A 27,614-nucleotide genomic window follows, 5' to 3' on the forward strand; every position below is an offset into this window, starting at 1 on the left:
AATGGTCATCTTTACCAAAGGGGAGATGCTGCTTTTTCCAGTGTCACGCCCATGCTCTCAGGGCTGGAGGGAGGAGGGCTGCTTTTTGTTTTTACAGGCAAAAGGAAAGGCCCAGCCCTCAGAGCTTCTGCCAATGCAGATCCCAGCAGGTGCAAAATAAAGGCTCTCCCCCACCTTGCCAGCTGCAGATTGATCAGAAGACTGCTAGTCTAGTGTGTTGGGCCACTTTCTCTCTTCTGTGTATCGTCCCCTCTTATTACATAAACAGCATAAGAGGAATAAAGGAAGGAAGGAAGGAAGGAACAGTGTATCGCAAGCACCTTCCACCCTGATGTCAATGGGCCACCAACCTTCGGGATGAGGAGGAGACCTGTGAAGACAGTCAGAGCGTGCCGACTGGGGCATTCATTTGGCTCATACACCGACAAGGCTTTCAGCGGCAGGAACAAACTTCAGGAATAGGCATTCTTGGCCTCGAATCCTAAGGGGGGTGCAAACGCTGAGGACAATTCCGTCAAATGCTCAAAGGACCGTGGCTCGTTGGTCTAGGGGTATGATTCTCGCTTTGGGTGCGAGAGGTCCCGGGTTCAAATCCCGGATGAGCCCAATCAAGGTGGTTAACTTGAGCTCCTTTTTTTTGTTTTTTCAATGTTATTTTCATTGGACAGACGCTCTGGTTTTCTCGGTAAGCAGTAGTCGATGAACAATTCACTTCCTGAACCTCTTTGCGTGCCATGTCCTTGCGACAAGCACTTTGTGTTCTCTGTTAGCTCTCAGTAACATTCCTTGATTTGCTTGTGAGTTTTGGCCGTCCGATCTCAAAGTGGAAATATGTCCTTCCCTCTGTACGCTGCATAGGCCCTCAGCTGGCATACTTGTATATGTGCGCATGCTTGATAGGACGTATGTTTTAGGCTGGATTGTGTGAGCTTCAGGCGCAAGGCATTTGATTAGTCTTTAAGCAGGTCCACTTGCACTGCCCTTTGCACCTGTTCTCCCAGTCCCTACAAAGGTGAGCAAGCAGCTGTTTCTGTAGTGTAGTGGTTATCACGTTCGCCTCACACACGAAAGGTCCCCGGTTCGAGACCGGGCAGAAACACTCTCTGCTGGCATTTTACACAAAATAGTTTTTTTCCCCTTTTGTCACACACAAATGTAAAGTATGAACTTATTTGCGTTCCCATGGAAATAGCATATGCTCTCAAGAGCTTGAGAAATACACTGGGAAGGCAAGCATCCTCACATGTATTCTGTATATGGGGCCAATAAAAAAATGCACGCGCTTGCATTTTGTGTATGTAATGTTGCAGAGCACAGAGAGGATTTATTTTCCCTACTGCTGGGTATTTGGGTCTCTGGGATCACAGTTGGGTCCGCTCCGTCCTCTGAAATGGTCCATATTAGTTACATAGGTTAGTGTACCAAAGAAATAATACATTTTCATATACAGCTTCTTCATTTCTGTGTTCTGAGGGATTACCAGTTGTAAGAAATGCACTTGCCGGTACAGTGATTCCCTGGCTTTCTCTGGCCCGAGAAAGCTTTTCCTCTGAAGTGGGAACAGAAGTTGGACTGCTTCTGCTGAACTTCCTGAAAGCAGAGCTGGCGGGAGGAGGGACTTTTTGAGTGCTGGGAAAATTTGAGCTGGAAATTTGCATCGGCTGGACAGAGATTGCTTGGAGCAGCCAAAATATAATAACGGCCATGGCGCTCAAGTAAAGCAGAAAGCTTTTAGTATACACCTTTTGCACTCTTGTCAACGAAGCTGGGCTCTGTGAATGCTCACCCTACGCAAGAAAAGAGAACAGACTTTGCTGGTGACCTAAATATATCTCGCCTGATCGAGCACGATCGAGCTCTGAGTGAGCAGCTGTGCAATGGTCATCTTTACCAAAGGGGAGATGCTGCTTTTTCCAGTGTCACGCCCATGCTCTCAGGGCTGGAGGGAGGAGGGCTGCTTTTTGTTTTTACAGGCAAAAGGAAAGGCCCAGCCCTCAGAGCTTCTGCCAATGCAGATCCCAGCAGGTGCAAAATAAAGGCTCTCCCCCACCTTGCCAGCTGCAGATTGATCAGAAGACTGCTAGTCTAGTGTGTTGGGCCACTTTCTCTCTTCTGTGTATCGTCCCCTCTTATTACATAAACAGCATAAGAGGAATAAAGGAAGGAAGGAAGGAAGGAACAGTGTATCGCAAGCACCTTCCACCCTGATGTCAATGGGCCACCAACCTTCGGGATGAGGAGGAGACATGTGAAGACAGTCAGAGCGTGCCGACTGGGGCATTCATTTGGCTCATACACCGACAAGGCTTTCAGCGGCAGGAACAAACTTCAGGAATAGGCATTCTTGGCCTCGAATCCTAAGGGGGGTGCAAACGCTGAGGACAATTCCGTCAAATGCTCAAAGGACCGTGGCTCGTTGGTCTAGGGGTATGATTCTCGCTTTGGGTGCGAGAGGTCCCGGGTTCAAATCCCGGACGAGCCCAATCAAGGTGGTTAACTTGAGCTCCTTTTTTTTGTTTTTTCAATGTTATTTTCATTGGACAGACTCTCTGGTTTTCTCGGTAAGCAGTAGTCGATGAACAATTCACTTCCTGAACCTCTTTGCGTGCCATGTCCTTGCGACAAGCACTTTGTGTTCTCTGTTAGCTCTCAGTAACATTCCTTGATTTGCTTGTGAGTTTTGGCCGTCCGATCTCAAAGTGGAAATATGTCCTTCCCTCTGTACGCTGCATAGGCCCTCAGCTGGCATACTTGTATATGTGCGCATGCTTGATAGGACGTATGTTTTAGGCTGGATTGTGTGAGCTTCAGGCGCAAGGCATTTGATTAGTCTTTAAGCAGGTCCACTTGCACTGCCCTTTGCACCTGTTCTCCCAGTCCCTACAAAGGTGAGCAAGCAGCTGTTTCTGTAGTGTAGTGGTTATCACGTTCGCCTCACACGCGAAAGGTCCTGGTTCGAGACCGGGCAGAAACACTCTCTGCTGGCATTTTACACAAAATAGTTTTTTTCCCCTTTTGTCACACACAAATGTAAAGTATGAACTTATTTGCGTTCCCATGGAAATAGCATATGCTCTCAAGAGCTTGAGAAATACACTGGGAAGGCAAGCATCCTCACATGTATTCTGTATATGGGGCCAATAGAAAAATGCACGCGCTTGCATTTTGTGTATGTAATGTTGCAGAGCACAGAGAGGATTTATTTTCCCTACTGCTGGGTATTTGGGTCTCTGGGATCACAGTTGGGTCAGCTCCGTCCTCTGAAATGGTCCATATTAGTTACATAGGTTAGTGTACCAAAGAAATAATACATTTTCATATACAGCTTCTTCATTTCTGTGTTCTGAGGGATTACCAGTTGTAAGAAATGCACTTGCCGGTACAGTGATTCCCTGGCTTTCTCTGGCCCGAGAAAGCTTTTCCTCTGAAGTGGGAACAGAAGTTGGACTGCTTCTGCTGAACTTCCTGAAAGCAGAGCTGGCGGGAGGAGGGACTTTTTGAGTGCTGGGAAAATTTGAGCTGGAAATTTGCATCGGCTGGACAGAGATTGCTTGGAGCAGCCAAAATATAATAACGGCCATGGCGCTCAAGTAAAGCAGAAAGCTTTTAGTATACACCTTTTGCACTCTTGTCAACGAAGCTGGGCTCTGTGAATGCTCACCCTACGCAAGAAAAGAGAACAGACTTTGCTGGTGACCTAAATATATCTCGCCTGATCGAGCACGATCGAGCTCTGAGTGAGCAGCTGTGCAATGGTCATCTTTACCAAAGGGGAGATGCTGCTTTTTCCAGTGTCACGCCCATGCTCTCAGGGCTGGAGGGAGGAGGGCTGCTTTTTGTTTTTACAGGCAAAAGGAAAGGCCGAGCCCTCAGAGCTTCTGCCAATGCAGATCCCAGCAGGTGCAAAATAAAGGCTCTCCCCCACCTTGCCAGCTGCAGATTGATCAGAAGACTGCTAGTCTAGTGTGTTGGGCCACTTTCTCTCTTCTGTGTATCGTCCCCTCTTATTACATAAACAGCATAAGAGGAATAAAGGAAGGAAGGAAGGAAGGAACAGTGTATCGCAAGCACCTTCCACCCTGATGTCAATGGGCCACCAACCTTCGGGATGAGGAGGAGACCTGTGAAGACAGTCAGAGCGTGCCGACTGGGGCATTCATTTGGCTCATACACCGACAAGGCTTTCAGCGGCAGGAAAAAACTTCAGGAATAGGCATTCTTGGCCTCGAATCCTAAGGGGGGTGCAAACGCTGAGGACAATTCCGTCAAATGCTCAAAGGACCGTGGCTCGTTGGTCTAGGGGTATGATTCTCGCTTTGGGTGCGAGAGGTCCCGGGTTCAAATCACGGACGAGCCCAATCAAGGTGGTTAACTTGAGCTCCTTTTTTTTGTTTTTTCAATGTTATTTTCATTGGACAGACTCTCTGGTTTTCTCGGTAAGCAGTAGTCGATGAACAATTCACTTCCTGAACCTCTTTGCGTGCCATGTCCTTGCGACAAGCACTTTGTGTTCTCTGTTAGCTCTCAGTAACATTCCTTGATTTGCTTGTGAGTTTTGGCCGTCCGATCTCAAAGTGGAAATATGTCCTTCCCTCTGTACGCTGCATAGGCCCTCAGCTGGCATACTTGTATATGTGCGCATGCTTGATAGGACGTATGTTTTAGGCTGGATTGTGTGAGCTTCAGGCGCAAGGCATTTGATTAGTCTTTAAGCAGGTCCACTTGCACTGCCCTTTGCACCTGTTCTCCCAGTCCCTACAAAGGTGAGCAAGCAGCTGTTTCTGTAGTGTAGTGGTTATCACGTTCGCCTCACACGCGAAAGGTCCCGGTTCGAGACCGGGCAGAAACACTCTCTGCTGGCATTTTACACAAAATAGTTTTTTTCCCCTTTTGTCACACACAAATGTAAAGTATGAACTTATTTGCGTTCCCATGGAAATAGCATATGCTCTCAAGAGCTTGAGAAATACACTGGGAAGGCAAGCATCCTCACATGTATTCTGTATATGGGGCCAATAAAAAAATGCACGCGCTTGCATTTTGTGTATGTAATGTTGCAGAGCACAGAGAGGATTTATTTTCCCTACTGCTGGGTATTTGTGTCTCTGGGATCACAGTTGGGTCAGCTCCGTCCTCTGAAATGGTCCATATTAGTTACATAGGTTAGTGTACCAAAGAAATAATACATTTTCATATACAGCTTCTTCATTTCTGTGTTCTGAGGGATTACCAGTTGTAAGAAATGCACTTGCCGGTACAGTGATTCCCTGGCTTTCTCTGGCCCGAGAAAGCTTTTCCTCTGAAGTGGGAACAGAAGTTGGACTGCTTCTGCTGAACTTCCTGAAAGCAGAGCTGGCGGGAGGAGGGACTTTTTGAGTGCTGGGAAAATTTGAGCTGGAAATTTGCATCGGCTGGACAGAGATTGCTTGGAGCAGCCAAAATATAATAACGGCCATGGCGCTCAAGTAAAGCAGAAAGCTTTTAGTATACACCTTTTGCACTCTTGTCAACGAAGCTGGGCTCTGTGAATGCTCACCCTACGCAAGAAAAGAGAACAGACTTTGCTGGTGACCTAAATATATCTCGCCTGATCGAGCACGATCGAGCTCTGAGTGAGCAGCTGTGCAATGGTCATCTTTACCAAAGGGGAGATGCTGCTTTTTCCAGTGTCACGCCCATGCTCTCAGGGCTGGAGGGAGGAGGGCTGCTTTTTGTTTTTACAGGCAAAAGGAAAGGCCCAGCCCTCAGAGCTTCTGCCAATGCAGATCCCAGCAGGTGCAAAATAAAGGCTCTCCCCCACCTTGCCAGCTGCAGATTGATCAGAAGACTGCTAGTCTAGTGTGTTGGGCCACTTTCTCTCTTCTGTGTATCGTCCCCTCTTATTACATAAACAGCATAAGAGGAATAAAGGAAGGAAGGAAGGAAGGAACAGTGTATCGCAAGCACCTTCCACCCTGATGTCAATGGGCCACCAACCTTCGGGATGAGGAGGAGACCTGTGAAGACAGTCAGAGCGTGCCGACTGGGTCATTCATTTGGCTCATACACCGACAAGGCTTTCAGCGGCAGGAACAAACTTCAGGAATAGGCATTCTTGGCCTCGAATCCTAAGGGGGGTGCAAACGCTGAGGACAATTCCGTCAAATGCTCAAAGGACCGTGGCTCGTTGGTCTAGGGGTATGATTCTCGCTTTGGGTGCGAGAGGTCCCGGGTTCACGAGCCCAATCAAGGTGGTTAACTTGAGCTCCTTTTTTTTGTTTTTTCAATGTTATTTTCATTGGACAGACTCTCTGGTTTTCTCGGTAAGCAGTAGTCGATGAACAATTCACTTCCTGAACCTCTTTGCGTGCCATGTCCTTGCGACAAGCACTTTGTGTTCTCTGTTAGCTCTCAGTAACATTCCTTGATTTGCTTGTGAGTTTTGGCCGTCCGATCTCAAAGTGGAAATATGTCCTTCCCTCTGTACGCTGCATAGGCCCTCAGCTGGCATACTTGTATATGTGCGCATGCTTGATAGGACGTATGTTTTAGGCTGGATTGTGTGAGCTTCAGGCGCAAGGCATTTGATTAGTCTTTAAGCAGGTCCACTTGCACTGCCCTTTGCACCTGTTCTCCCAGTCCCTACAAAGGTGAGCAAGCAGCTGTTTCTGTAGTGTAGTGGTTATCACGTTTGCCTCACACGCGAAAGGTCCCGGTTCGAGACCGGGCAGAAACACTCTCTGCTGGCATTTTACACAAAATAGTTTTTTTCCCCTTTTGTCACACACAAATGTAAAGTATGAACTTATTTGCGTTCCCATGGAAATAGCATATGCTCTCAAGAGCTTGAGAAATACACTGGGAAGGCAAGCATCCTCACATGTATTCTGTATATGGGGCCAATAAAAAAATGCACGCGCTTGCATTTTGTGTATGTAATGTTGCAGAGCACAGAGAGGATTTATTTTCCCTACTGCTGGGTATTTGGGTCTCTGGGATCACAGTTGGGTCAGCTCCGTCCTCTGAAATGGTCCATATTAGTTACATAGGTTAGTGTACCAAAGAAATAATACATTTTCATATACAGCTTCTTCATTTCTGTGTTCTGAGGGATTACCAGTTGTAAGAAATGCACTTGCCGGTACAGTGATTCCCTGGCTTTCTCTGGCCCGAGAAAGCTTTTCCTCTGAAGTGGGAACAGAAGTTGGACTGCTTCTGCTGAACTTCCTGAAAGCAGAGCTGGCGGGAGGAGGGACTTTTTGAGTGCTGGGAAAATTTGAGCTGGAAATTTGCATCGGCTGGACAGAGATTGCTTGGAGCAGCCAAAATATAATAACGGCCATGGCGCTCAAGTAAAGCAGAAAGCTTTTAGTATACACCTTTTGCACTCTTGTCAACGAAGCTGGGCTCTGTGAATGCTCACCCTACGCAAGAAAAGAGAACAGACTTTGCTGGTGACCTAAATATATCTCGCCTGATCGAGCACGATCGAGCTCTGAGTGAGCAGCTGTGCAATGGTCATCTTTACCAAAGAGGAGATGCTACTTTTTCCAGTGTCACGCCCATGCTCTCAGGGCTGGAGGGAGGAGGGCTGCTTTTTGTTTTTACAGGCAAAAGGAAAGGCCCAGCCCTCAGAGCTTCTGCCAATGCAGATCCCAGCAGGTGCAAAATAAAGGCTCTCCCCCACCTTGCCAGCTGCAGATTGATCAGAAGACTGCTAGTCTAGTGTGTTGGGCCACTTTCTCTCTTCTGTGTATCGTCCCCTCTTATTACATAAACAGCATAAGAGGAATAAAGGAAGGAAGGAAGGAAGGAACAGTGTATCGCAAGCACCTTCCACCCTGATGTCAATGGGCCACCAACCTTCGGGATGAGGAGGAGACCTGTGAAGACAGTCAGAGCGTGCCGACTGGGGCATTCATTTGGCTCATACACCGACAAGGCTTTCAGCGGCAGGAACAAACTTCAGGAATAGGCATTCTTGGCCTCGAATCCTAAGGGGGGTGCAAACGCTGAGGACAATTCCGTCAAATGCTCAAAGGACCGTGGCTCGTTGGTCTAGGGGTATGATTCTCGCTTTGGGTGCGAGAGGTCCCGGGTTCAAATCACGGACGAGCCCAATCAAGGTGGTTAACTTGAGCTCCTTTTTTTTGTTTTTTCAATGTTATTTTCATTGGACAGACTCTCTGGTTTTCTCGGTAAGCAGTAGTCGATGAACAATTCACTTCCTGAACCTCTTTGCGTGCCATGTCCTTGCGACAAGCACTTTGTGTTCTCTGTTAGCTCTCAGTAACATTCCTTGATTTGCTTGTGAGTTTTGGCCGTCCGATCTCAAAGTGGAAATATGTCCTTCCCTCTGTACGCTGCATAGGCCCTCAGCTGGCATACTTGTATATGTGCGCATGCTTGATAGGACGTATGTTTTAGGCTGGATTGTGTGAGCTTCAGGCGCAAGGCATTTGATTAGTCTTTAAGCAGGTCCACTTGCACTGCCCTTTGCACCTGTTCTCCCAGTCCCTACAAAGGTGAGCAAGCAGCTGTTTCTGTAGTGTAGTGGTTATCACGTTCGCCTCACACGCGAAAGGTCCCGGTTTGAGACCGGGCAGAAACACTCTCTGCTGGCATTTTACACAAAATAGTTTTTTTCCCCTTTTGTCACACACAAATGTAAAGTATGAACTTATTTGCGTTCCCATGGAAATAGCATATGCTCTCAAGAGCTTGAGAAATACACTGGGAAGGCAAGCATCCTCACATGTATTCTGTATATGGGGCCAATAAAAAAATGCACGCGCTTGCATTTTGTGTATGTAATGTTGCAGAGCACAGAGAGGATTTATTTTCCCTACTGCTGGGTATTTGGGTCTCTGGGATCACAGTTGGGTCAGCTCCGTCCTCTGAAATGGTCCATATTAGTTACATAGGTTAGTGTACCAAAGAAATAATACATTTTCATATACAGCTTCTTCATTTCTGTGTTCTGAGGGATTACCAGTTGTAAGAAATGCACTTGCCGGTACAGTGATTCCCTGGCTTTCTCTGGCCCGAGAAAGCTTTTCCTCTGAAGTGGGAACAGAAGTTGGACTGCTTCTGCTGAACTTCCTGAAAGCAGAGCTGGCGGGAGGAGGGACTTTTTGAGTGCTGGGAAAATTTGAGCTGGAAATTTGCATCGGCTGGACAGAGATTGCTTGGAGCAGCCAAAATATAATAACGGCCATGGCGCTCAAGTAAAGCAGAAAGCTTTTAGTATACACCTTTTGCACTCTTGTCAACGAAGCTGGGCTCTGTGAATGCTCACCCTACGCAAGAAAAGAGAACAGACTTTGCTGGTGACCTAAATATATCTCGCCTGATCGAGCACGATCGAGCTCTGAGTGAGCAGCTGTGCAATGGTCATCTTTACCAAAGGGGAGATGCTGCTTTTTCCAGTGTCACGCCCATGCTCTCAGGGCTGGAGGGAGGAGGGCTGCTTTTTGTTTTTACAGGCAAAAGGAAAGGCCCAGCCCTCAGAGCTTCTGCCAATGCAGATCCCAGCAGGTGCAAAATAAAGGCTCTCCCCCACCTTGCCAGCTGCAGATTGATCAGAAGACTGCTAGTCTAGTGTGTTGGGCCACTTTCTCTCTTCTGTGTATCGTCCCCTCTTATTACATAAACAGCATAAGAGGAATAAAGGAAGGAAGGAAGGAAGGAACAGTGTATCGCAAGCACCTTCCACCCTGATGTCAATGGGCCACCAACCTTCGGGATGAGGAGGAGACCTGTGAAGACAGTCAGAGCGTGCCGACTGGGTCATTCATTTGGCTCATACACCGACAAGGCTTTCAGCGGCAGGAACAAACTTCAGGAATAGGCATTCTTGGCCTCGAATCCTAAGGGGGGTGCAAACGCTGAGGACAATTCCGTCAAATGCTCAAAGGACCGTGGCTCGTTGGTCTAGGGGTATGATTCTCGCTTTGGGTGCGAGAGGTCCCGGGTTCAAATCCCGGACGAGCCCAATCAAGGTGGTTAACTTGAGCTCCTTTTTTTTGTTTTTTCAATGTTATTTTCATTGGACAGACTCTCTGGTTTTCTCGGTAAGCAGTAGTCGATGAACAATTCACTTCCTGAACCTCTTTGCGTGACATGTCCTTGCGACAAGCACTTTGTGTTCTCTGTTAGCTCTCAGTAACATTCCTTGATTTGCTTGTGAGTTTTGGCCGTCCGATCTCAAAGTGGAAATATGTCCTTCCCTCTGTACGCTGCATAGGCCCTCAGCTGGCATACTTGTATATGTGCGCATGCTTGATAGGACGTATGTTTTAGGCTGGATTGTGTGAGCTTCAGGCGCAAGGCATTTGATTAGTCTTTAAGCAGGTCCACTTGCACTGCCCTTTGCACCTGTTCTCCCAGTCCCTACAAAGGTGAGCAAGCAGCTGTTTCTGTAGTGTAGTGGTTATCACGTTCGCCTCACACGCGAAAGGTCCCCGGTTCGAGACCGGGCAGAAACACTCTCTGCTGGCATTTTACACAAAATAGTTTTTTTCCCCTTTTGTCACACACAAATGTAAAGTATGAACTTATTTGCGTTCCCATGGAAATAGCATATGCTCTCAAGAGCTTGAGAAATACACTGGGAAGGCAAGCATCCTCACATGAATTCTGTATATGGGGCCAATAAAAAAATGCACGCGCTTGCATTTTGTGTATGTAATGTTGCAGAGCACAGAGAGGATTTATTTTCCCTACTGCTGGGTATTTGGGTCTCTGGGATCACAGTTGGGTCCGCTCCGTCCTCTGAAATGGTCCATATTAGTTACATAGGTTAGTGTACCAAAGAAATAATACATTTTCATATACAGCTTCTTCATTTCTGTGTTCTGAGGGATTACCAGTTGTAAGAAATGCACTTGCCGGTACAGTGATTCCCTGGCTTTCTCTGGCCCGAGAAAGCTTTTCCTCTGAAGTGGGAACAGAAGTTGGACTGCTTCTGCTGAACTTCCTGAAAGCAGAGCTGGCGGGAGGAGGGACTTTTTGAGTGCTGGGAAAATTTGAGCTGGAAATTTGCATCGGCTGGACAGAGATTGCTTGGAGCAGCCAAAATATAATAACGGCCATGGCGCTCAAGTAAAGCAGAAAGCTTTTAGTATACACCTTTTGCACTCTTGTCAACGAAGCTGGGCTCTGTGAATGCTCACCCTACGCAAGAAAAGAGAACAGACTTTGCTGGTGACCTAAATATATCTCGCCTGATCGAGCACGATCGAGCTCTGAGTGAGCAGCTGTGCAATGGTCATCTTTACCAAAGGGGAGATGCTGCTTTTTCCAGTGTCACGCCCATGCTCTCAGGGCTGGAGGGAGGAGGGCTGCTTTTTGTTTTTACAGGCAAAAGGAAAGGCCCAGCCCTCAGAGCTTCTGCCAATGCAGATCCCAGCAGGTGCAAAATAAAGGCTCTCCCCCACCTTGCCAGCTGCAGATTGATCAGAAGACTGCTAGTCTAGTGTGTTGGGCCACTTTCTCTCTTCTGTGTATCGTCCCCTCTTATTACATAAACAGCATAAGAGGAATAAAGGAAGGAAGGAAGGAAGGAACAGTGTATCGCAAGCACCTTCCACCCTGATGTCAATGGGCCACCAACCTTCGGGATGAGGAGGAGACATGTGAAGACAGTCAGAGCGTGCCGACTGGGGCATTCATTTGGCTCATACACCGACAAGGCTTTCAGCGGCAGGAACAAACTTCAGGAATAGGCATTCTTGGCCTCGAATCCTAAGGGGGGTGCAAACGCTGAGGACAATTCCGTCAAATGCTCAAAGGACCGTGGCTCGTTGGTCTAGGGGTATGATTCTCGCTTTGGGTGCGAGAGGTCCCGGGTTCAAATCCCGGACGAGCCCAATCAAGGTGGTTAACTTGAGCTCCTTTTTTTTGTTTTTTCAATGTTATTTTCATTGGACAGACTCTCTGGTTTTCTCGGTAAGCAGTAGTCGATGAACAATTCACTTCCTGAACCTCTTTGCGTGCCATGTCCTTGCGACAAGCACTTTGTGTTCTCTGTTAGCTCTCAGTAACATTCCTTGATTTGCTTGTGAGTTTTGGCCGTCCGATCTCAAAGTGGAAATATGTCCTTCCCTCTGTACGCTGCATAGGCCCTCAGCTGGCATACTTGTATATGTGCGCATGCTTGATAGGACGTATGTTTTAGGCTGGATTGTGTGAGCTTCAGGCGCAAGGCATTTGATTAGTCTTTAAGCAGGTCCACTTGCACTGCCCTTTGCACCTGTTCTCCCAGTCCCTACAAAGGTGAGCAAGCAGCTGTTTCTGTAGTGTAGTGGTTATCACGTTCGCCTCACACGCGAAAGGTCCTGGTTCGAGACCGGGCAGAAACACTCTCTGCTGGCATTTTACACAAAATAGTTTTTTTCCCCTTTTGTCACACACAAATGTAAAGTATGAACTTATTTGCGTTCCCATGGAAATAGCATATGCTCTCAAGAGCTTGAGAAATACACTGGGAAGGCAAGCATCCTCACATGTATTCTGTATATGGGGCCAATAGAAAAATGCACGCGCTTGCATTTTGTGTATGTAATGTTGCAGAGCACAGAGAGGATTTATTTTCCCTACTGCTGGGTATTTGGGTCTCTGGGATCACAGTTGGGTCAGCTCCGTCCTCTGAAATGGTCCATATTAGTTACATAGGTTAGTGTACCAAAGAAATAATACATTTTCATATACAGCTTCTTCATTTCTGTGTTCTGAGGGATTACCAGTTGTAAGAAATGCACTTGCCGGTACAGTGATTCCCTGGCTTTCTCTGGCCCGAGAAAGCTTTTCCTCTGAAGTGGGAACAGAAGTTGGACTGCTTCTGCTGAACTTCCTGAAAGCAGAGCTGGCGGGAGGAGGGACTTTTTGAGTGCTGGGAAAATTTGAGCTGGAAATTTGCATCGGCTGGACAGAGATTGCTTGGAGCAGCCAAAATATAATAACGGCCATGGCGCTCAAGTAAAGCAGAAAGCTTTTAGTATACACCTTTTGCACTCTTGTCAACGAAGCTGGGCTCTGTGAATGCTCACCCTACGCAAGAAAAGAGAACAGACTTTGCTGGTGACCTAAATATATCTCGCCTGATCGAGCACGATCGAGCTCTGAGTGAGCAGCTGTGCAATGGTCATCTTTACCAAAGGGGAGATGCTGCTTTTTCCAGTGTCACGCCCATGCTCTCAGGGCTGGAGGGAGGAGGGCTGCTTTTTGTTTTTACAGGCAAAAGGAAAGGCCGAGCCCTCAGAGCTTCTGCCAATGCAGATCCCAGCAGGTGCAAAATAAAGGCTCTCCCCCACCTTGCCAGCTGCAGATTGATCAGAAGACTGCTAGTCTAGTGTGTTGGGCCACTTTCTCTCTTCTGTGTATCGTCCCCTCTTATTACATAAACAGCATAAGAGGAATAAAGGAAGGAAGGAAGGAAGGAACAGTGTATCGCAAGCACCTTCCACCCTGATGTCAATGGGCCACCAACCTTCGGGATGAGGAGGAGACCTGTGAAGACAGTCAGAGCGTGCCGACTGGGGCATTCATTTGGCTCATACACCGACAAGGCTTTCAGCGGCAGGAAAAAACTTCAGGAATAGGCATTCTTGGCCTCGAATCCTAAGGGGGGTGCAAACGCTGAGGACAATTCCGTCAAATGCTCAAAGGACCGTGGCTCGTTGGTCTAGGGGTATGATTCTCGCTTTGGGTGCGAGAGGTCCCGGGTTCAAATCACGGACGAGCCCAATCAAGGTGGTTAACTTGAGCTCCTTTTTTTTGTTTTTTCAATGTTATTTTCATTGGACAGACTCTCTGGTTTTCTCGGTAAGCAGTAGTCGATGAACAATTCACTTCCTGAACCTCTTTGCGTGCCATGTCCTTGCGACAAGCACTTTGTGTTCTCTGTTAGCTCTCAGTAACATTCCTTGATTTGCTTGTGAGTTTTGGCCGTCCGATCTCAAAGTGGAAATATGTCCTTCCCTCTGTACGCTGCATAGGCCCTCAGCTGGCATACTTGTATATGTGCGCATGCTTGATAGGACGTATGTTTTAGGCTGGATTGTGTGAGCTTCAGGCGCAAGGCATTTGATTAGTCTTTAAGCAGGTCCACTTGCACTGCCCTTTGCACCTGTTCTCCCTGTCCCTACAAAGGTGAGCAAGCAGCTGTTTCTGTAGTGTAGTGGTTATCACGTTCGCCTCACACGCGAAAGGTCCCGGTTCGAGACCGGGCAGAAACACTCTCTGCTGGCATTTTACACAAAATAGTTTTTTTCCCCTTTTGTCACACACAAATGTAAAGTATGAACTTATTTGCGTTCCCATGGAAATAGCATATGCTCTCAAGAGCTTGAGAAATACACTGGGAAGGCAAGCATCCTCACATGTATTCTGTATATGGGGCCAATAAAAAAATGCACGCGCTTGCATTTTGTGTATGTAATGTTGCAGAGCACAGAGAGGATTTATTTTCCCTACTGCTGGGTATTTGTGTCTCTGGGATCACAGTTGGGTCAGCTCCGTCCTCTGAAATGGTCCATATTAGTTACATAGGTTAGTGTACCAAAGAAATAATACATTTTCATATACAGCTTCTTCATTTCTGTGTTCTGAGGGATTACCAGTTGTAAGAAATGCACTTGCCGGTACAGTGATTCCCTGGCTTTCTCTGGCCCGAGAAAGCTTTTCCTCTGAAGTGGGAACAGAAGTTGGACTGCTTCTGCTGAACTTCCTGAAAGCAGAGCTGGCGGGAGGAGGGACTTTTTGAGTGCTGGGAAAATTTGAGCTGGAAATTTGCATCGGCTGGACAGAGATTGCTTGGAGCAGCCAAAATATAATAACGGCCATGGCGCTCAAGTAAAGCAGAAAGCTTTTAGTATACACCTTTTGCACTCTTGTCAACGAAGCTGGGCTCTGTGAATGCTCACCCTACGCAAGAAAAGAGAACAGACTTTGCTGGTGACCTAAATATATCTCGCCTGATCGAGCACGATCGAGCTCTGAGTGAGCAGCTGTGCAATGGTCATCTTTACCAAAGGGGAGATGCTGCTTTTTCCAGTGTCACGCCCATGCTCTCAGGGCTGGAGGGAGGAGGGCTGCTTTTTGTTTTTACAGGCAAAAGGAAAGGCCCAGCCCTCAGAGCTTCTGCCAATGCAGATCCCAGCAGGTGCAAAATAAAGGCTCTCCCCCACCTTGCCAGCTGCAGATTGATCAGAAGACTGCTAGTCTAGTGTGTTGGGCCACTTTCTCTCTTCTGTGTATCGTCCCCTCTTATTACATAAACAGCATAAGAGGAATAAAGGAAGGAAGGAAGGAAGGAACAGTGTATCGCAAGCACCTTCCACCCTGATGTCAATGGGCCACCAACCTTCGGGATGAGGAGGAGACCTGTGAAGACAGTCAGAGCGTGCCGACTGGGTCATTCATTTGGCTCATACACCGACAAGGCTTTCAGCGGCAGGAACAAACTTCAGGAATAGGCATTCTTGGCCTCGAATCCTAAGGGGGGTGCAAACGCTGAGGACAATTCCGTCAAATGCTCAAAGGACCGTGGCTCGTTGGTCTAGGGGTATGATTCTCGCTTTGGGTGCGAGAGGTCCCGGGTTCACGAGCCCAATCAAGGTGGTTAACTTGAGCTCCTTTTTTTTGTTTTTTCAATGTTATTTTCATTGGACAGACTCTCTGGTTTTCTCGGTAAGCAGTAGTCGATGAACAATTCACTTCCTGAACCTCTTTGCGTGCCATGTCCTTGCGACAAGCACTTTGTGTTCTCTGTTAGCTCTCAGTAACATTCCTTGATTTGCTTGTGAGTTTTGGCCGTCCGATCTCAAAGTGGAAATATGTCCTTCCCTCTGTACGCTGCATAGGCCCTCAGCTGGCATACTTGTATATGTGCGCATGCTTGATAGGACGTATGTTTTAGGCTGGATTGTGTGAGCTTCAGGCGCAAGGCATTTGATTAGTCTTTAAGCAGGTCCACTTGCACTGCCCTTTGCACCTGTTCTCCCAGTCCCTACAAAGGTGAGCAAGCAGCTGTTTCTGTAGTGTAGTGGTTATCACGTTCGCCTCACACGCGAAAGGTCCCGGTTCGAGACCGGGCAGAAACACTCTCTGCTGGCATTTTACACAAAATAGTTTTTTTCCCCTTTTGTCACACACAAATGTAAAGTATGAACTTATTTGCGTTCCCATGGAAATAGCATATGCTCTCAAGAGCTTGAGAAATACACTGGGAAGGCAAGCATCCTCACATGTATTCTGTATATGGGGCCAATAAAAAAATGCACGCGCTTGCATTTTGTGTATGTAATGTTGCAGAGCACAGAGAGGATTTATTTTCCCTACTGCTGGGTATTTGGGTCTCTGGGATCACAGTTGGGTCAGCTCCGTCCTCTGAAATGGTCCATATTAGTTACATAGGTTAGTGTACCAAAGAAATAATACATTTTCATATACAGCTTCTTCATTTCTGTGTTCTGAGGGATTACCAGTTGTAAGAAATGCACTTGCCGGTACAGTGATTCCCTGGCTTTCTCTGGCCCGAGAAAGCTTTTCCTCTGAAGTGGGAACAGAAGTTGGACTGCTTCTGCTGAACTTCCTGAAAGCAGAGCTGGCGGGAGGAGGGACTTTTTGAGTGCTGGGAAAATTTGAGCTGGAAATTTGCATCGGCTGGACAGAGATTGCTTGGAGCAGCCAAAATATAATAACGGCCATGGCGCTCAAGTAAAGCAGAAAGCTTTTAGTATACACCTTTTGCACTCTTGTCAACGAAGCTGGGCTCTGTGAATGCTCACCCTACGCAAGAAAAGAGAACAGACTTTGCTGGTGACCTAAATATATCTCGCCTGATCGAGCACGATCGAGCTCTGAGTGAGCAGCTGTGCAATGGTCATCTTTACCAAAGAGGAGATGCTACTTTTTCCAGTGTCACGCCCATGCTCTCAGGGCTGGAGGGAGGAGGGCTGCTTTTTGTTTTTACAGGCAAAAGGAAAGGCCCAGCCCTCAGAGCTTCTGCCAATGCAGATCCCAGCAGGTGCAAAATAAAGGCTCTCCCCCACCTTGCCAGCTGCAGATTGATCAGAAGACTGCTAGTCTAGTGTGTTGGGCCACTTTCTCTCTTCTGTGTATCGTCCCCTCTTATTACATAAACAGCATAAGAGGAATAAAGGAAGGAAGGAAGGAAGGAACAGTGTATCGCAAGCACCTTCCACCCTGATGTCAATGGGCCACCAACCTTCGGGATGAGGAGGAGACCTGTGAAGACAGTCAGAGCGTGCCGACTGGGGCATTCATTTGGCTCATACACCGACAAGGCTTTCAGCGGCAGGAACAAACTTCAGGAATAGGCATTCTTGGCCTCGAATCCTAAGGGGGGTGCAAACGCTGAGGACAATTCCGTCAAATGCTCAAAGGACCGTGGCTCGTTGGTCTAGGGGTATGATTCTCGCTTTGGGTGCGAGAGGTCCCGGGTTCAAATCACGGACGAGCCCAATCAAGGTGGTTAACTTGAGCTCCTTTTTTTTGTTTTTTCAATGTTATTTTCATTGGACAGACTCTCTGGTTTTCTCGGTAAGCAGTAGTCGATGAACAATTCACTTCCTGAACCTCTTTGCGTGCCATGTCCTTGCGACAAGCACTTTGTGTTCTCTGTTAGCTCTCAGTAACATTCCTTGATTTGCTTGTGAGTTTTGGCCGTCCGATCTCAAAGTGGAAATATGTCCTTCCCTCTGTACGCTGCATAGGCCCTCAGCTGGCATACTTGTATATGTGCGCATGCTTGATAGGACGTATGTTTTAGGCTGGATTGTGTGAGCTTCAGGCGCAAGGCATTTGATTAGTCTTTAAGCAGGTCCACTTGCACTGCCCTTTGCACCTGTTCTCCCAGTCCCTACAAAGGTGAGCAAGCAGCTGTTTCTGTAGTGTAGTGGTTATCACGTTCGCCTCACACGCGAAAGGTCCCGGTTCGAGACCGGGCAGAAACACTCTCTGCTGGCATTTTACACAAAATAGTTTTTTTCCCCTTTTGTCACACACAAATGTAAAGTATGAACTTATTTGCGTTCCCATGGAAATAGCATATGCTCTCAAGAGCTTGAGAAATACACTGGGAAGGCAAGCATCCTCACATGTATTCTGTATATGGGGCCAATAAAAAAATGCACGCGCTTGCATTTTGTGTATGTAATGTTGCAGAGCACAGAGAGGATTTATTTTCCCTACTGCTGGGTATTTGGGTCTCTGGGATCACAGTTGGGTCAGCTCCGTCCTCTGAAATGGTCCATATTAGTTACATAGGTTAGTGTACCAAAGAAATAATACATTTTCATATACAGCTTCTTCATTTCTGTGTTCTGAGGGATTACCAGTTGTAAGAAATGCACTTGCCGGTACAGTGATTCCCTGGCTTTCTCTGGCCCGAGAAAGCTTTTCCTCTGAAGTGGGAACAGAAGTTGGACTGCTTCTGCTGAACTTCCTGAAAGCAGAGCTGGCGGGAGGAGGGACTTTTTGAGTGCTGGGAAAATTTGAGCTGGAAATTTGCATCGGCTGGACAGAGATTGCTTGGAGCAGCCAAAATATAATAACGGCCATGGCGCTCAAGTAAAGCAGAAAGCTTTTAGTATACACCTTTTGCACTCTTGTCAACGAAGCTGGGCTCTGTGAATGCTCACCCTACGCAAGAAAAGAGAACAGACTTTGCTGGTGACCTAAATATATCTCGCCTGATCGAGCACGATCGAGCTCTGAGTGAGCAGCTGTGCAATGGTCATCTTTACCAAAGGGGAGATGCTGCTTTTTCCAGTGTCACGCCCATGCTCTCAGGGCTGGAGGGAGGAGGGCTGCTTTTTGTTTTTACAGGCAAAAGGAAAGGCCCAGCCCTCAGAGCTTCTGCCAATGCAGATCCCAGCAGGTGCAAAATAAAGGCTCTCCCCCACCTTGCCAGCTGCAGATTGATCAGAAGACTGCTAGTCTAGTGTGTTGGGCCACTTTCTCTCTTCTGTGTATCGTCCCCTCTTATTACATAAACAGCATAAGAGGAATAAAGGAAGGAAGGAAGGAAGGAACAGTGTATCGCAAGCACCTTCCACCCTGATGTCAATGGGCCACCAACCTTCGGGATGAGGAGGAGACCTGTGAAGACAGTCAGAGCGTGCCGACTGGGTCATTCATTTGGCTCATACACCGACAAGGCTTTCAGCGGCAGGAACAAACTTCAGGAATAGGCATTCTTGGCCTCGAATCCTAAGGGGGGTGCAAACGCTGAGGACAATTCCGTCAAATGCTCAAAGGACCGTGGCTCGTTGGTCTAGGGGTATGATTCTCGCTTTGGGTGCGAGAGGTCCCGGGTTCAAATCCCGGACGAGCCCAATCAAGGTGGTTAACTTGAGCTCCTTTTTTTTGTTTTTTCAATGTTATTTTCATTGGACAGACTCTCTGGTTTTCTCGGTAAGCAGTAGTCGATGAACAATTCACTTCCTGAACCTCTTTGCGTGACATGTCCTTGCGACAAGCACTTTGTGTTCTCTGTTAGCTCTCAGTAACATTCCTTGATTTGCTTGTGAGTTTTGGCCGTCCGATCTCAAAGTGGAAATATGTCCTTCCCTCTGTACGCTGCATAGGCCCTCAGCTGGCATACTTGTATATGTGCGCATGCTTGATAGGACGTATGTTTTAGGCTGGATTGTGTGAGCTTCAGGCGCAAGGCATTTGATTAGTCTTTAAGCAGGTCCACTTGCACTGCCCTTTGCACCTGTTCTCCCAGTCCCTACAAAGGTGAGCAAGCAGCTGTTTCTGTAGTGTAGTGGTTAAGGTCCCGGTTCGAGACCGGGCAGAAACACTCTCTGCTGGCATTTTACACAAAATAGTTTTTTTCCCCTTTTGTCACACACAAATGTAAAGTATGAACTTATTTGCGTTCCCATGGAAATAGCATATGCTCTCAAGAGCTTGAGAAATACACTGGGAAGGCAAGCATCCTCACATGTATTCTGTATATGGGGCCAATAAAAAAATGCACGCGCTTGCATTTTGTGTATGTAATGTTGCAGAGCACAGAGAGGATTTATTTTCCCTACTGCTGGGTATTTGGGTCTCTGGGATCACAGTTGGGTCAGCTCCGTCCTCTGAAATGGTCCATATTAGTTACATAGGTTAGTGTACCAAAGAAATAATACATTTTCATATACAGCTTCTTCATTTCTGTGTTCTGAGGGATTACCAGTTGTAAGAAATGCACTTGCCGGTACAGTGATTCCCTGGCTTTCTCTGGCCCGAGAAAGCTTTTCCTCTGAAGTGGGAACAGAAGTTGGACTGCTTCTGCTGAACTTCCTGAAAGCAGAGCTGGCGGGAGGAGGGACTTTTTGAGTGCTGGGAAAATTTGAGCTGGAAATTTGCATCGGCTGGACAGAGATTGCTTGGAGCAGCCAAAATATAATAACGGCCATGGCGCTCAAGTAAAGCAGAAAGCTTTTAGTATACACCTTTTGCACTCTTGTCAACGAAGCTGGGCTCTGTGAATGCTCACCCTACGCAAGAAAAGAGAACAGACTTTGCTGGTGACCTAAATATATCTCGCCTGATCGAGCACGATCGAGCTCTGAGTGAGCAGCTGTGCAATGGTCATCTTTACCAAAGGGGAGATGCTGCTTTTTCCAGTGTCACGCCCATGCTCTCAGGGCTGGAGGGAGGAGGGCTGCTTTTTGTTTTTACAGGCAAAAGGAAAGGCCCAGCCCTCAGAGCTTCTGCCAATGGAGATCCCAGCAGGTGCAAAATAAAGGCTCTCCCCCACCTTGCCAGCTGCAGATTGATCAGAAGACTGCTAGTCTAGTGTGTTGGGCCACTTTCTCTCTTCTGTGTATCGTCCCCTCTTATTACATAAACAGCATAAGAGGAATAAAGGAAGGAAGGAAGGAAGGAACAGTGTATCGCAAGCACCTTCCACCCTGATGTCAATGGGCCACCAACCTTCGGGATGAGGAGGAGACCTGTGAAGACAGTCAGAGCGTGCCGACTGGGGCATTCATTTGGCTCATACACCGACAAGGCTTTCAGCGGCAGGAACAAACTTCAGGAATAGGCATTCTTGGCCTCGAATCCTAAGGGGGGTGCAAACGCTGAGGACAATTCCGTCAAATGCTCAAAGGACCGTGGCTCGTTGGTCTAGGGGTATGATTCTCGCTTTGGGTGCGCGAGGTCCCGGGTTCAAATCACGGACGAGCCCAATCAAGGTGGTTAACTTGAGCTCCTTTTTTTTGTTTTTTCAATGTTATTTTCATTGGACAGACTCTCTGGTTTTCTCGGTAAGCAGTAGTCGATGAACAATTCACTTCCTGAACCTCTTTGCGTGCCATGTCCTTGCGACAAGCACTTTGTGTTCTCTGTTAGCTCTCAGTAACATTCCTTGATTTGCTTGTGAGTTTTGGCCGTCCGATCTCAAAGTGGAAATATGTCCTTCCCTCTGTACGCTGCATAGGCCCTCAGCTGGCATACTTGTATATGTGCGCATGCTTGATAGGACGTATGTTTTAGGCTGGATTGTGTGAGCTTCAGGCGCAAGGCATTTGATTAGTCTTTAAGCAGGTCCACTTGCACTGCCCTTTGCACCTGTTCTCCCAGTCCCTACAAAGGTGAGCAAGCAGCTGTTTCTGTAGTGTAGTGGTTATCACGTTCGCCTCACACGCGAAAGGTCCCGGTTCGAGACCGGGCAGAAACACTCTCTGCTGGCATTTTACACAAAATAGTTTTTTTCCCCTTTTGTCACACACAAATGTAAAGTATGAACTTATTTGCGTTCCCATGGAAATAGCATATGCTCTCAAGAGCTTGAGAAATACACTGGGAAGGCAAGCATCCTCACATGTATTCTGTATATGGGGCCAATAAAAAAATGCACGCGCTTGCATTTTGTGTATGTAATGTTGCAGAGCACAGAGAGGATTTATTTTCCCTACTGCTGGGTATTTGGGTCTCTGGGATCACAGTTGGGTCAGCTCCGTCCTCTGAAATGGTCCATATTAGTTACATAGGTTAGTGTACCAAAGAAATAATACATTTTCATATACAGCTTCTTCATTTCTGTGTTCTGAGGGATTACCAGTTGTAAGAAATGCACTTGCCGGTACAGTGATTCCCTGGCTTTCTCTGGCCCGAGAAAGCTTTTCCTCTGAAGTGGGAACAGAAGTTGGACTGCTTCTGCTGAACTTCCTGAAAGCAGAGCTGGCGGGAGGAGGGACTTTTTGAGTGCTGGGAAAATTTGAGCTGGAAATTTGCATCGGCTGGACAGAGATTGCTTGGAGCAGCCAAAATATAATAACGGCCATGGCGCTCAAGTAAAGCAGAAAGCTTTTAGTATACACCTTTTGCACTCTTGTCAACGAAGCTGGGCTCTGTGAATGCTCACCCTACGCAAGAAAAGAGAACAGACTTTGCTGGTGACCTAAATATATCTCGCCTGATCGAGCACGATCGAGCTCTGAGTGAGCAGCTGTGCAATGGTCATCTTTACCAAAGGGGAGATGCTGCTTTTTCCAGTGTCACGCCCATGCTCTCAGGGCTGGAGGGAGGAGGGCTGCTTTTTGTTTTTACAGGCAAAAGGAAAGGCCCAGCCCTCAGAGCTTCTGCCAATGCAGATCCCAGCAGGTGCAAAATAAAGGCTCTCCCCCACCTTGCCAGCTGCAGATTGATCAGAAGACTGCTAGTCTAGTGTGTTGGGCCACTTTCTCTCTTCTGTGTATCGTCCCCTCTTATTACATAAACAGCATAAGAGGAATAAAGGAAGGAAGGAAGGAAGGAACAGTGTATCGCAAGCACCTTCCACCCTGATGTCAATGGGCCACCAACCTTCGGGATGAGGAGGAGACCTGTGAAGACAGTCAGAGCGTGCCGACTGGGGCATTCATTTGGCTCATACACCGACAAGGCTTTCAGCGGCAGGAACAAACTTCAGGAATAGGCATTCTTGGCCTCGAATCCTAAGGGGGGTGCAAACGCTGAGGACAATTCCGTCAAATGCTCAAAGGACCGTGGCTCGTTGGTCTAGGGGTATGATTCTCGCTTTGGGTGCGAGAGGTCCCGAGCCCAATCAAGGTGGTTAACTTGAGCTCCTTTTTTTTGTTTTTTCAATGTTATTTTCATTGGACAGACTCTCTGGTTTTCTCGGTAAGCAGTAGTCGATGAACAATTCACTTCCTGAACCTCTTTGCGTGACATGTCCTTGCGACAAGCACTTTGTGTTCTCTGTTAGCTCTCAGTAACATTCCTTGATTTGCTTGTGAGTTTTGGCCGTCCGATCTCAAAGTGGAAATATGTCCTTCCCTCTGTACGCTGCATAGGCCCTCAGCTGGCATACTTGTATATGTGCGCATGCTTGATAGGACGTATGTTTTAGGCTGGATTGTGTGAGCTTCAGGCGCAAGGCATTTGATTAGTCTTTAAGCAGGTCCACTTGCACTGCCCTTTGCACCTGTTCTCCCAGTCCCTACAAAGGTGAGCAAGTAGCTGTTTCTGTAGTGTAGTGGTTAAGGTCCCGGTTCGAGACCGGGCAGAAACACTCTCTGCTGGCATTTTACACAAAATAGTTTTTTTCCCCTTTTGTCACACACAAATGTAAAGTATGAACTTATTTGCGTTCCCATGGAAATAGCATATGCTCTCAAGAGCTTGAGAAATACACTGGGAAGGCAAGCATCCTCACATGTATTCTGTATATGGGGCCAATAAAAAAATGCACGCGCTTGCATTTTGTGTATGTAATGTTGCAGAGCACAGAGAGGATTTATTTTCCCTACTGCTGGGTATTTGGGTCTCTGGGATCACAGTTGGGTCAGCTCCGTCCTCTGAAATGGTCCATATTAGTTACATAGGTTAGTGTACCAAAGAAATAATACATTTTCATATACAGCTTCTTCATTTCTGTGTTCTGAGGGATTACCAGTTGTAAGAAATGCACTTGCCGGTACAGTGATTCCCTGGCTTTCTCTGGCCCGAGAAAGCTTTTCCTCTGAAGTGGGAACAGAAGTTGGACTGCTTCTGCTGAACTTCCTGAAAGCAGAGCTGGCGGGAGGAGGGACTTTTTGAGTGCTGGGAAAATTTGAGCTGGAAATTTGCATCGGCTGGACAGAGATTGCTTGGAGCAGCCAAAATATAATAACGGCCATGGCGCTCAAGTAAAGCAGAAAGCTTTTAGTATACACCTTTTGCACTCTTGTCAACGAAGCTGGGCTCTGTGAATGCTCACCCTACGCAAGAAAAGAGAACAGACTTTGCTGGTGACCTAAATATATCTCGCCTGATCGAGCACGATCGAGCTCTGAGTGAGCAGCTGTGCAATGGTCATCTTTACCAAAGGGGAGATGCTGCTTTTTCCAGTGTCACGCCCATGCTCTCAGGGCTGGAGGGAGGAGGGCTGCTTTTTGTTTTTACAGGCAAAAGGAAAGGCCCAGCCCTCAGAGCTTCTGCCAATGCAGATCCCAGCAGGTGCAAAATAAAGGCTCTCCCCCACCTTGCCAGCTGCAGATTGATCAGAAGACTGCTAGTCTAGTGTGTTGGGCCACTTTCTCTCTTCTGTGTATCGTCCCCTCTTATTACATAAACAGCATAAGAGGAATAAAGGAAGGAAGGAAGGAAGGAACAGTGTATCGCAAGCACCTTCCACCCTGATGTCAATGGGCCACCAACCTTCGGGATGAGGAGGAGACCTGTGAAGACAGTCAGAGCGTGCCGACTGGGGCATTCATTTGGCTCATACACCGACAAGGCTTTCAGCGGCAGGAACAAACTTCAGGAATAGGCATTCTTGGCCTCGAATCCTAAGGGGGGTGCAAACGCTGAGGACAATTCCGTCAAATGCTCAAAGGACCGTGGCTCGTTGGTCTAGGGGTATGATTCTCGCTTTGGGTGCGAGAGGTCCCGAGCCCAATCAAGGTGGTTAACTTGAGCTCCTTTTTTTTGTTTTTTCAATGTTATTTTCATTGGACAGACTCTCTGGTTTTCTCGGTAAGCAGTAGTCGATGAACAATTCACTTCCTGAACCTCTTTGCGTGACATGTCCTTGCGACAAGCACTTTGTGTTCTCTGTTAGCTCTCAGTAACATTCCTTGATTTGCTTGTGAGTTTTGGCCGTCCGATCTCAAAGTGGAAATATGTCCTTCCCTCTGTACGCTGCATAGGCCCTCAGCTGGCATACTTGTATATGTGCGCATGCTTGATAGGACGTATGTTTTAGGCTGGATTGTGTGAGCTTCAGGCGCAAGGCATTTGATTAGTCTTTAAGCAGGTCCACTTGCACTGCCCTTTGCACCTGTTCTCCCAGTCCCTACAAAGGTGAGCAAGCAGCTGTTTCTGTAGTGTAGTGGTTAAGGTCCCGGTTCGAGACCGGGCAGAAACACTCTCTGCTGGCATTTTACACAAAATAGTTTTTTTCCCCTTTTGTCACACACAAATGTAAAGTATGAACTTATTTGCGTTCCCATGGAAATAGCATATGCTCTCAAGAGCTTGAGAAATACACTGGGAAGGCAAGCATCCTCACATGTATTCTGTATATGGGGCCAATAAAAAAATGCACGCGCTTGCATTTTGTGTATGTAATGTTGCAGAGCACAGAGAGGATTTATTTTCCCTACTGCTGGGTATTTGGGTCTCTGGGATCACAGTTGGGTCAGCTCCGTCCTCTGAAATGGTCCATATTAGTTACATAGGTTAGTGTACCAAAGAAATAATACATTTTCATATACAGCTTCTTCATTTCTGTGTTCTGAGGGATTACCAGTTGTAAGAAATGCACTTGCCGGTACAGTGATTCCCTGGCTTTCTCTGGCCCGAGAAAGCTTTTCCTCTGAAGTGGGAACAGAAGTTGGACTGCTTCTGCTGAACTTCCTGAAAGCAGAGCTGGCGGGAGGAGGGACTTTTTGAGTGCTGGGAAAATTTGAGCTGGAAATTTGCATCGGCTGGACAGAGATTGCTTGGAGCAGCCAAAATATAATAACGGCCATGGCGCTCAAGTAAAGCAGAAAGCTTTTAGTATACACCTTTTGCACTCTTGTCAACGAAGCTGGGCTCTGTGAATGCTCACCCTACGCAAGAAAAGAGAACAGACTTTGCTGGTGACCTAAATATATCTCGCCTGATCGAGCACGATCGAGCTCTGAGTGAGCAGCTGTGCAATGGTCATCTTTACCAAAGGGGAGATGCTGCTTTTTCCAGTGTCACGCCCATGCTCTCAGGGCTGGAGGGAGGAGGGCTGCTTTTTGTTTTTACAGGCAAAAGGAAAGGCCCAGCCCTCAGAGCTTCTGCCAATGCAGATCCCAGCAGGTGCAAAATAAAGGCTCTCCCCCACCTTGCCAGCTGCAGATTGATCAGAAGACTGCTAGTCTAGTGTGTTGGGCCACTTTCTCTCTTCTGTGTATCGTCCCCTCTTATTACATAAACAGCATAAGAGGAATAAAGGAAGGAAGGAAGGAAGGAACAGTGTATCGCAAGCACCTTCCACCCTGATGTCAATGGGCCACCAACCTTCGGGATGAGGAGGAGACCTGTGAAGACAGTCAGAGCGTGCCGACTGGGGCATTCATTTGGCTCATACACCGACAAGGCTTTCAGCGGCAGGAACAAACTTCAGGAATAGGCATTCTTGGCCTCGAATCCTAAGGGGGGTGCAAACGCTGAGGACAATTCCGTCAAATGCTCAAAGGACCGTGGCTCGTTGGTCTAGGGGTATGATTCTCGCTTTGGGTGCGCGAGGTCCCGGGTTCAAATCACGGACGAGCCCAATCAAGGTGGTTAACTTGAGCTCCTTTTTTTTGTTTTTTCAATGTTATTTTCATTGGACAGACTCTCTGGTTTTCTCGGTAAGCAGTAGTCGATGAACAATTCACTTCCTGAACCTCTTTGCGTGCCATGTCCTTGCGACAAGCACTTTGTGTTCTCTGTTAGCTCTCAGTAACATTCCTTGATTTGCTTGTGAGTTTTGGCCGTCCGATCTCAAAGTGGAAATATGTCCTTCCCTCTGTACGCTGCATAGGCCCTCAGCTGGCATACTTGTATATGTGCGCATGCTTGATAGGACGTATGTTTTAGGCTGGATTGTGTGAGCTTCAGGCGCAAGGCATTTGATTAGTCTTTAAGCAGGTCCACTTGCACTGCCCTTTGCACCTGTTCTCCCAGTCCCTACAAAGGTGAGCAAGCAGCTGTTTCTGTAGTGTAGTGGTTATCACGTTCGCCTCACACGCGAAAGGTCCCGGTTCGAGACCGGGCAGAAACACTCTCTGCTGGCATTTTACACAAAATAGTTTTTTTCCCCTTTTGTCACACACAAATGTAAAGTATGAACTTATTTGCGTTCCCATGGAAATAGCATATGCTCTCAAGAGCTTGAGAAATACACTGGGAAGGCAAGCATCCTCACATGTATTCTGTATATGGGGCCAATAAAAAAATGCACGCGCTTGCATTTTGTGTATGTAATGTTGCAGAGCACAGAGAGGATTTATTTTCCCTACTGCTGGGTATTTGGGTCTCTGGGATCACAGTTGGGTCAGCTCCGTCCTCTGAAATGGTCCATATTAGTTACATAGGTTAGTGTAGCAAAGAAATAATACATTTTCATATACAGCTTCTTCATTTCTGTGTTCTGAGGGATTACC

The 27,614-nt window shown here is 47.3% G+C and overlaps 20 non-coding genes across 20 annotated transcripts; all 20 read left to right on the plus strand.

Moving 5' to 3' along the window:
• The first annotated feature begins 534 nt into the window (after window positions 1-534).
• On the plus strand, window positions 535-606 carry TRNAP-UGG (transfer RNA proline (anticodon UGG)). Its single transcript has one exon. It is a non-coding gene; the product is annotated as a tRNA-Pro (tRNA).
• Window positions 607-1,026: 420 nt separating this feature from the next.
• On the plus strand, window positions 1,027-1,099 carry TRNAV-CAC (transfer RNA valine (anticodon CAC)). The gene has a single exon. It is a non-coding gene; the product is annotated as a tRNA-Val (tRNA).
• Window positions 1,100-2,410: 1,311 nt separating this feature from the next.
• On the plus strand, window positions 2,411-2,482 carry TRNAP-UGG (transfer RNA proline (anticodon UGG)). The gene has a single exon. It is a non-coding gene; the product is annotated as a tRNA-Pro (tRNA).
• A 420-nt stretch (window positions 2,483-2,902) lies between these two features.
• Window positions 2,903-2,974, plus strand: TRNAV-CAC (transfer RNA valine (anticodon CAC)). Its single transcript has one exon. It is a non-coding gene; the product is annotated as a tRNA-Val (tRNA).
• Window positions 2,975-4,285: 1,311 nt separating this feature from the next.
• On the plus strand, window positions 4,286-4,357 carry TRNAP-UGG (transfer RNA proline (anticodon UGG)). Its single transcript has one exon. It is a non-coding gene; the product is annotated as a tRNA-Pro (tRNA).
• Window positions 4,358-4,777: 420 nt separating this feature from the next.
• TRNAV-CAC (transfer RNA valine (anticodon CAC)) lies at window positions 4,778-4,849 on the plus strand. The gene has a single exon. It is a non-coding gene; the product is annotated as a tRNA-Val (tRNA).
• Window positions 4,850-6,643: 1,794 nt separating this feature from the next.
• Window positions 6,644-6,715, plus strand: TRNAV-CAC (transfer RNA valine (anticodon CAC)). Its single transcript has one exon. It is a non-coding gene; the product is annotated as a tRNA-Val (tRNA).
• Window positions 6,716-8,026: 1,311 nt separating this feature from the next.
• On the plus strand, window positions 8,027-8,098 carry TRNAP-UGG (transfer RNA proline (anticodon UGG)). The gene has a single exon. It is a non-coding gene; the product is annotated as a tRNA-Pro (tRNA).
• Window positions 8,099-9,901: 1,803 nt separating this feature from the next.
• On the plus strand, window positions 9,902-9,973 carry TRNAP-UGG (transfer RNA proline (anticodon UGG)). Its single transcript has one exon. It is a non-coding gene; the product is annotated as a tRNA-Pro (tRNA).
• Window positions 9,974-10,393: 420 nt separating this feature from the next.
• On the plus strand, window positions 10,394-10,466 carry TRNAV-CAC (transfer RNA valine (anticodon CAC)). Its single transcript has one exon. It is a non-coding gene; the product is annotated as a tRNA-Val (tRNA).
• Window positions 10,467-11,777: 1,311 nt separating this feature from the next.
• On the plus strand, window positions 11,778-11,849 carry TRNAP-UGG (transfer RNA proline (anticodon UGG)). The gene has a single exon. It is a non-coding gene; the product is annotated as a tRNA-Pro (tRNA).
• Window positions 11,850-12,269: 420 nt separating this feature from the next.
• Window positions 12,270-12,341, plus strand: TRNAV-CAC (transfer RNA valine (anticodon CAC)). Its single transcript has one exon. It is a non-coding gene; the product is annotated as a tRNA-Val (tRNA).
• Window positions 12,342-13,652: 1,311 nt separating this feature from the next.
• On the plus strand, window positions 13,653-13,724 carry TRNAP-UGG (transfer RNA proline (anticodon UGG)). Its single transcript has one exon. It is a non-coding gene; the product is annotated as a tRNA-Pro (tRNA).
• A 420-nt stretch (window positions 13,725-14,144) lies between these two features.
• On the plus strand, window positions 14,145-14,216 carry TRNAV-CAC (transfer RNA valine (anticodon CAC)). The gene has a single exon. It is a non-coding gene; the product is annotated as a tRNA-Val (tRNA).
• Window positions 14,217-16,010: 1,794 nt separating this feature from the next.
• On the plus strand, window positions 16,011-16,082 carry TRNAV-CAC (transfer RNA valine (anticodon CAC)). Its single transcript has one exon. It is a non-coding gene; the product is annotated as a tRNA-Val (tRNA).
• Window positions 16,083-17,393: 1,311 nt separating this feature from the next.
• On the plus strand, window positions 17,394-17,465 carry TRNAP-UGG (transfer RNA proline (anticodon UGG)). The gene has a single exon. It is a non-coding gene; the product is annotated as a tRNA-Pro (tRNA).
• Window positions 17,466-17,885: 420 nt separating this feature from the next.
• On the plus strand, window positions 17,886-17,957 carry TRNAV-CAC (transfer RNA valine (anticodon CAC)). Its single transcript has one exon. It is a non-coding gene; the product is annotated as a tRNA-Val (tRNA).
• Window positions 17,958-19,268: 1,311 nt separating this feature from the next.
• Window positions 19,269-19,340, plus strand: TRNAP-UGG (transfer RNA proline (anticodon UGG)). Its single transcript has one exon. It is a non-coding gene; the product is annotated as a tRNA-Pro (tRNA).
• A 2,273-nt stretch (window positions 19,341-21,613) lies between these two features.
• Window positions 21,614-21,685, plus strand: TRNAV-CAC (transfer RNA valine (anticodon CAC)). The gene has a single exon. It is a non-coding gene; the product is annotated as a tRNA-Val (tRNA).
• Window positions 21,686-27,160: 5,475 nt separating this feature from the next.
• On the plus strand, window positions 27,161-27,232 carry TRNAV-CAC (transfer RNA valine (anticodon CAC)). Its single transcript has one exon. It is a non-coding gene; the product is annotated as a tRNA-Val (tRNA).
• Window positions 27,233-27,614: the final 382 nt, after the last annotated feature.

Source organism: Ambystoma mexicanum, chromosome 2q (genome assembly GCF_040938575.1).
Source record: "Ambystoma mexicanum isolate Mex_15411 chromosome 2q, UKY_AmexF1_1, whole genome shotgun sequence".
In the NCBI taxonomy this organism is placed as follows: Eukaryota; Metazoa; Chordata; class Amphibia; order Caudata; family Ambystomatidae; genus Ambystoma; species Ambystoma mexicanum.